Raw genomic sequence first — 8248 nt, 5'->3', positions numbered from 1 at the left:
CTGCATTAGATCTTCGTTGCTGCGCACAGGCTTTTCTCTAGTCGCGGCGAGTCGGGGCTACTCTGGTTGTGGTGCGCAGGCTTCTCATTGCAGTGGCTTCTCTTGTTGTGGAGCATGGGCGCTAGGTGCACAGGCTTCCATAGTTGTGGCACATGGGCTCAGGAGTTGTGGCTTGAGGCCTCTAGAGCGCAGGCTCAGTAGTTGTGGCACACGGGCTTGCTTGCTCTGCAGCATGTGGGATCTTCCCGGACCAGGGCTCGAACCCGTGTCCCCTGCATTGGCAGGTGGATTCGTAACCACTGCACCACCAGGGAAGCCCTGGCATATTATTTTAAGCTGGTTATTTTTAAAAAGACAGCAGCCCTGAGAGAAGCTCTGAAAACTGAGTAGAAGTTACCCTTTTGTAAGAGACCTTTACATTTATAAGGGAAATCTCCATTTGTTAGGTGTCTCCCTTCTGTACCAGGAAGAGAAAGATGATTTTAAATCTCTAGAACTTCTTATCAATGGAGAAGGCAACAACTTAAATCTATATAACAACCTTACCCCTGTTTACTGTGCTTTTCCTGGTCACCTCCCATAACTGACTCCCCTCGCACCCCCTCCAACATTTTCTTCCACCTTTAGCTGGAAGATAGTATTTAAGGTGATGGCTTTGGCCATTTCAGAGAGTTACTCAGTTTTCCTGGGTATCTCCCATGTATACAGGAGGTATACATGTTATTAAATTTTGTTTGTTTTTCTCCTGTTAATCTGTCTTATGTCAATTTAATTAGACCAACCAAAGAACCTAGAGGAAAGAAGGGAAAATTAGCCCACCCCTTCACTGTTTTCAAGTTATTTTCATTGTCTTAGTTTTCAAAAGTTTAATTATGATATATACATATTTTTAAATTTATTTATTTATTTGACTGCATTGGGTCTTAGTTGTGGCATGTGGGATCTTTCATTGTGGTGAGTGGGCTCCAGAGCGTGCGAGCTCAGTAGTTGCAGTGAGTGGGCTCAGTAATTGTGGCACTTGGGCTTAGTTGCCCCACAGCATGTGGGATCTTAGTTCCCTGACCAAGGATCGAACCCGTGACCCCTGCATTGCAAGATGAATTCTTAACCACTGGACCACCAGGGAAGTCCCCCTAATTATGATATATTTTGACATGAATTTCTTTAGGTTCATCATCTTGAGATTCCCTCAGCTTCTTGGATCTGTAGGTGTGCGTCTTTTGCCATATTTGGAACATTTCATTAATTATTCAAATACTCATTTGGTCTCAGGGTCTTTCTCTTATCTTCCTGGGAATTCCATGATATGAATGCTGGGCCTTTTGTTATTGTCTTACAGGTCTATGAGACTCTGTTTAATATTTCCTGTCAATTTTCTCTCTGTTGTTCAGATTGGGTAAGTCAAGTTTACTGATTCTACCTTCTGTCATCTCTACTCTACTAGTGAGCCCATCCAGTGAGGTTTTTATTTCTGTCATTGCCCTTTTTGGTTCTATAATATCCATTTGGGGTTTAAAAAAATAACTTCTTTGCTGAGATTCTTCTCATTTTTCATTTGTTCCAAGAGAATTTGTAGAGTTTGTAATTGATTGTTGAAACATTTTTATATTGGGTGCTTTACAATCTTGTCAGATAATTTGAACATCTGAGTCATCTCAGTGTTGGCATCCGTTGATTGTCTTTTCTCATTCAAGTAGTTATTTACTTGGTTCTTGATGTGACAAATGATTTTCTATTGTATTCCAGACCTTTATCTATGATGTTAGGAGACTATGGGTCCTATGAAAATCTTTCATTTTAGCAGCCAGTCACCCTGTTTAGGTTTGGCATGAAAGTTTCGGCCTAATTTTGGTGCTGTGGTTCCAATGGCAGTTTAATTTTCTGAGGCTTTGTGGTGTTATTTTTATCTGCTTGGTCTATCTGGTGCCTCTGGGGCTCTCACTTGCCTTTGCTGGTGCTGCTTAAGGGTGGAAAGGATTTCTACAGGCCAGGCCTCTGGGTGTTCCTCAGTGGTAGAGAGATGTGATGAGCTCCACTGACCAGTGCCTTCTGGGTGCCCAGGTGTCTCTGTGCCAGGAAGGGGAATCTCAGGTCAAAGTGGCATCCTGGGTCAGGATGGTTGCTGTGGCTAGGTCCCTCTTGCTGGTTCTGCCCCTCTTGCCTGCCTGGTGACTCTGGGCAGGGGAGAGGTTTTCCAAGTCTGGCCGACTGGTTGGATCCTTCTTTCTAGTTTCACCCACCAGCGTCATGTTTCCTGCTGGGAGAAGGGAATCTCAGGTCTCTTGGGCCTTCAAGGTAAAAGAAGTTTCCAGCCTGGCCTCTTGCTGTGGCTGCATCTCTCCAGCAGTTCCCCCCTGCCTGGTTCTTTCAACTTGACCACCATCAATGGCATATTGCCTAGAATTGTGCCGTTTGATATTGGAGACACCAGCCACATGTGGCTACTGAGCGCTTGAAATGAGGCTAATGAGACTGAGAATTGATTTAAAATTTTATTCATTTTAATTAACTAAAAATTTAAAATAGATACTCAAGTGGAAGATCCAGTGCTTCAATAAAATGCAATACAATTTTGGATTAAAAGATCTGAAATGATGTCCTGTCCCCATTGACCACATATTGAGAGTCACAACATTTCCCTGGCAAACCTTTCAAATACCTAGCTGCCATCTGAAAGAAAAAGTGTTCTAAATGTAATGTTATACATTGTGGTAATATTAGACATTTCTTCTGTTAAAAAAATAGATACTCAATTCAGTTATTGGAAAACTTTTAAAGTATGTTTGAAACGACCTGTGAATATTAATCTACATTTTCTTTTTTAAAAAAGATTATTTATTTATTTGTTTGGCTGTGCCGGGTTTTAGTTGTGGCATGTGGGACCTAGTTCCCTGATCAGGGATCAAACCCGGGCCCCTTGCATTGGAAGTACGGAGTCTTAACCACTGGACCACCAGGGAAGTCCCTAATCTACATTTTCATCTGTAAAGTTTATGAAGTCTACATATAAATCAAGTATTTCTGATGAAAATTTAGCATTCAAATTGAGATGTGTTGTAAATGTAAAATACACATCTGATTTCACAGGCTTACTACAACAAAAAGAATGCCAAATATCTCATTAATAATTTTAAAAATTGATTACATGTTGAAATGATAATGTTTTGGATATGTAGTTTAAATATATTATTAAAGTTAATTTCATTTGTTTCTTTTTCTTTAATGTGTCATCTGTCTGTAGCACCTCATGCTAAGTTTCCTCCTCCTTTTCCACCTGTGTTGGAAATTGAGGCTGATGCTCTGTTTGTTTGTTTGTTTTAGTTTGGTTTTTTGGCCACGTTGAGCAGCTTGCAGGATCTTAGTTCCCTGACCAGGTATTGAACCCGGGACACGGCAGTGAAAGCACCAAGTCCTAACCGCTGGACCACCAGGGTAATCCCCAGGCTGTTGCTCTGTGTCAAAGTGATTTAGATTCTCCAGGCAGGAGTAAGAAGTTTCATTCTTTTTTTTTAACACCTTTATTGGAGTATAATTGCTTTACAATGGTGTGTTAGTTTCTGCTTTATAACAAAGTGAATCAGCTATACATATACATACAATTTGGAACAGCAAAGTTATTTCTACATAGTAACAGAGATGTTCACATTTCATTAGTCAGGGAGGCTAAATTCTGCCTCCCACACAGAGCCATTGGCCAGCTGCACCACCTGCCCAAAGCAACCTCAAGCCTTTGCTCCCACCCACTTCTACTTCCCTCACACAGCTGTGTCATCTATCTGCACCCCCGAAGGCTATGCACTGCCCCCTCCCTGCACTGGACAATGAGGACCTCACTGATTTACAGACAAGGAAGCCTCATATACCTAGGGAGGCCAGAGCCCCATTCTTACTCAGCCATTGGTTAACTGTGCCTTTTGTCTACAGCCTCTCAGGTGCCACTTTGGCTGCCTTCTTTCACATGGCCGTGGGGGTTACTACCTAGCATCAGTTTACTATAGGCTGAAGAAGCTAAAGCCCAATTTCTGCAGTCATTGGCTAACTATTTGTCTGTAGCAACTCAGGCTAGACCCTGCCTCTTTCACTCTGCACATAGCAACAGGGGCTTCTCCCTAGTAACAGGCTGCTGCTTCATCCCATTGGCCACCAGAAACTAGATCCCACCTTTCGTACCCAGCCATTGGACAGCTGTACCATCTATCTAAAACCCCTCAGACTTGGTCTAGACAAGAGAGCTCAAATTGCTGGCTTCCATTAACTCTTCCACCACCACTGCTCATATGGTAGGACCTTGAATTTGGTCATTTGTTATCTGACCAACCATCAATGACTCTCTTGTCAAAATCTAAAATCCAGGCTCCTGTAATAACATTTCTACTACCTTTGGACCAAATTTCAACCCTATCAGTATTGCTCTAGTCTGACCTGTAATCTACAGCTCTGATAATTCTTCCACCATCAATGCCTTTCTCGTATCTTTTAGCATTCAGCCTTTAATCAACTATTCCTCCATCAGTGTCTCTCTGGTCTGGAGCTTGAACCCAGGCCTGTTAATTTCTCCACCATCAATGAATACTGGGACTGATCTCAAACTCGACATCTGTGAACCTTCCAACATTAATGACCTTAATAAAGTCCATCTGATAAAGACCACAAGGGTCACATCCATAGTTGGACAGAAATGGATTTTTTAAAAACAAGTTATTTATTTATTTATTTTCGGCTGCATTGGGTCTTCGTTGCTGTGTGTGGGCTTTCTCTAGTTGCAGCAAGCAGGGGCTACTCTTCATTGCAGTGCGCGAGCTTCACATTGCGGTAGCTTCTCTTGTTGTGGAGCACGGGCCCTAGGCTCACGGGCTTCAGTAGTTGTGGCACGCGGGCTCAGCAGTTGTGGCTTGTGGGCTCTAGAGGGCAGGCTCGGTAGTTGTGGCACACGGGTTTAGTTGCTCCGTGGCATGTGGGATCTTCCCGGACCTGGGCTCGAACCTATGTCCCCTGCATTGGAGGTGGATTCTTAACCACTGTGCCACCAGGGGAGCCCAGAAATGGGTTTTAACTTGCTGCAGCAAGGGAGACCACACACCGTAGGAATTGTGGAGGATCTCACTTAGATGGCCAACTTGTTTTAGTTTTGCCTGGGACTTTCCTGATTTTAGCACTGAAGTTCCCTTGTTCCAATAAACCCCTCAGTCCTGGGCAAACAGGTATGGTTGATCACCCTAGTCTCGCCAAAGGAAGAAATAGGATTATGGTAAGTCCCCTACATACGAACAAGTTCCGTTCTGAGAGCGCGTTTGTAAGTCCAATTTATTCGTAAGCCCAACAAAGTTAGCCTAGGTACCCAACTAACACAATTGGCTATATAGGACAGTACTGTAATCTCGCTTTATAATACTTTTCACACAAATAATACATAAAAAAACAGATACAAAAAATAAAGAAATCATTTTTAATCTTATAGTACAGTACCTTGAAAAGTACCGTAATACAGTACAACAGCTGGCATCCAGGGGCTGGCATCAAGTGAACAGGGAAGAAGAATTACTGACTGGAGGAGGGAGAGGAGGTGGGAGATGGTAGAGCTGAAGGATCGTCAGCAATAGGAGACGGAAGGCAAGCTGCAATTTCACTCATGCCTGACGGTGATGGCACAGATTCTGGTTCCTTGCTGGATTCAATTCTATCTAGCCTCTTTTTTCATCATAGATGACATGGTAGCACTGGATTGCATTCTGAACGGCTGCTGCAACCTTCGTGTACCATTCTACGTTCGAGTCCCGTGCCTCAAAAACTAACAGTCCCTCTTCAAATAAAGAAAATCCCCTTGTCATTTCCTGCATCGTGAATCTCTTCGGTTCTTCAGCAGTACCAGCTACATAACTGCTGCTTTTACACTTGCTTCCGGACATCCTGGGCTTGAAATAAAGATGCTGTACTATTGTATTCTATACAGTATTGTACTGTAAAGTACATAAAAGCACAACCACTTATAGAGGATGCACACACATGACAATGTACACCAGACATTTGAGCTAATTTACGTGATTGGACATGTGAACGCACGTCAACATCTTCGAAAGTTCGCAACCTGAAGGTTGTATGTAGGGGACTTACTGTACTACAGGATGTTGGGGAAGAGTGGAGTTCAGTTAAATTTAAATGAAGCAGAGTACTGATTAGCCCAAAGCAAAGTAGGTTGGTATGTAAAAGAGTCAATGTCAAGTCTGGACTGTGAGGTGGATCCAGGGTCCTTTTTATTTAGAAATGCTAAATTAAAAAAAGATGTGACATACTGTCTGCTAAGGTTTCCACTACAGATGCAAGAAAAAAGTGTCCTTATGCTTTCTGTCTGATTGTGGCATCCGAGATTGAATGGGGGAATGCAGGGGAAAATTGCAACTGACAAATAACCTTGTGAATAGTAAAAGTCTCCTTTATTTCAAAGAAGAGTTTATAAGAGCAGTATTGGAAAATTATTCCCCTACACCCTTGCCTTCTGATTTTACTTTTAAAAGCATAAGGGTTCAGTCTAAGCATGGGGGGGAGGGATAGTTAGGGAGTTTGGAATCAGCATGTACACATTGCTATATGTAAAATGGATAACCAACAAGGACCTACTGTATAGCACAGGGAACTCTGCTCAATGTTATGTGGCAGCCTGGATGGGAGGGTAGTTTGGGGGAGAACGGATATGTGTACATGCAAGGCTGAGTCCCTTTGCTGTGCACCTGAAACTGTCACAACATTGTTAATCAACTATACTCCAATATAAAATAAAAAGTTAAAAAAATAAATGTGACATATTTGCTTCAGATACCCCTTATTTGAAGCTCTGAACCTGGGTTGGAAATCGAGTCTGCTTCTCTGTGTCAAAGTGACTTGGATCCTCCAGGCAAGAGTGGGCTGTTTTATTCTTACTGGCATAATTTCAATTAACAAAGTTTCTGATAGTCTATGATTTTAGAGAACAAGTTTTCTGGGACTAGGGTAAGGCAAGAGAGACACTCCCTTCAAAGTGCAAAATTTAAGGGGGCACCAAAAAACTCAGTAATCAAAACCAATAACATTTTAGTGCAATATGTTCAAAAGTCAAAATACAAGAACATTGATGATTGAATCATTAATAGAGAACATGAAGTCAGATCAGAAAAATGCAAATAGGTGTTGGTAGAGTTAAGAAAGGTTCAGGTTTGAGATCAGCTCAGAGAGGCATTGATGATGGAAGTAAACAGGGTCTAGGATTTGAGAGGTTGACCAGAAGTCACAACAATAATAAGTTTTGGCAATTTATGTCGAGGTGCGTGTGTTACAACAATATTCTCATATTTGCCATTCTGTCTTTCATCCAGTTCATAAATACTGCTGGGGAGACAGAGAAAATGGGATAATCTGAGAGGTTAACATTCTAGCTCTCCAGATTGTTGAGCTGAGGTCCAGAGAAAGGAAATGAATGTCCTCAGGGTACCCAGCAATCCATACTCAAGCTTAGCCAGGGTCTGCCTGCTGGGTTGGAAACACCTTACGCAGGGAAAAGAGCTCTTTACCTCTTGTCAGAGTAGGCTCCCTGCAGGAGGGTATACTAGGACTAGGTTTTAAAGACTGTGTATATGAGTTCAGAGGTGAAGAACACCCAGAATTCTCTTCTCTCCCAAGAGTCAGTAGCAGCTCCTGAATTTCCATATAAGAGAGGCTAACCTGGTTGACAGCAGGTGTTGGGGGCATGTCTTGGAGATGCATTTTCATCGAAAGTGTGCTTAAAATGTTTTCTAAATAGTTTTCTACTGATAATTTGCTGAAAAACATTAGTTGTCCATATCAAAGGCTAGTATTATTATTCTTACCTACTATCATTTCAGTGGGGTAATGGAGATTGAGGGGGATTAAAGACCCCTCCATATCAGTTCCACAGTCCGTCAAAACGAGACTGTACCACCTTGACTCCTCCCCTCTCTTCTACAGTGGTATCGCCCAGGAGGGACTTTTCCCCCCTCTTCCCAGTGGTATCTCCCTTGAAGATCGGGACACATCTCCCCTTCCCCCGTGGTTGGGGTTTGGCACCTCTGCTTCTGTAAACTTTGCACAAACCTATAGAACTCGGTTCCAAAGACCAGCTTCTCCCGGAAGCTTGTCTTCAGAAAGTTTCTACCCATGAACGACACCCCCCCTCCATTGCCTATGGAACAGCCCACTGTACGGAATGGATGCTATGATGGCGGCCCTCATGGTGGAACGCCTCGGCGCAGCCATGTTC

This window comes from Pseudorca crassidens, chromosome X, assembly GCF_039906515.1.
Source record: "Pseudorca crassidens isolate mPseCra1 chromosome X, mPseCra1.hap1, whole genome shotgun sequence".
Taxonomy (NCBI): Eukaryota; Metazoa; Chordata; class Mammalia; order Artiodactyla; family Delphinidae; genus Pseudorca; species Pseudorca crassidens.
The sequence above is the reverse complement of the archived record's forward strand: the minus strand, read 5'-3'. Positions refer to the sequence as shown.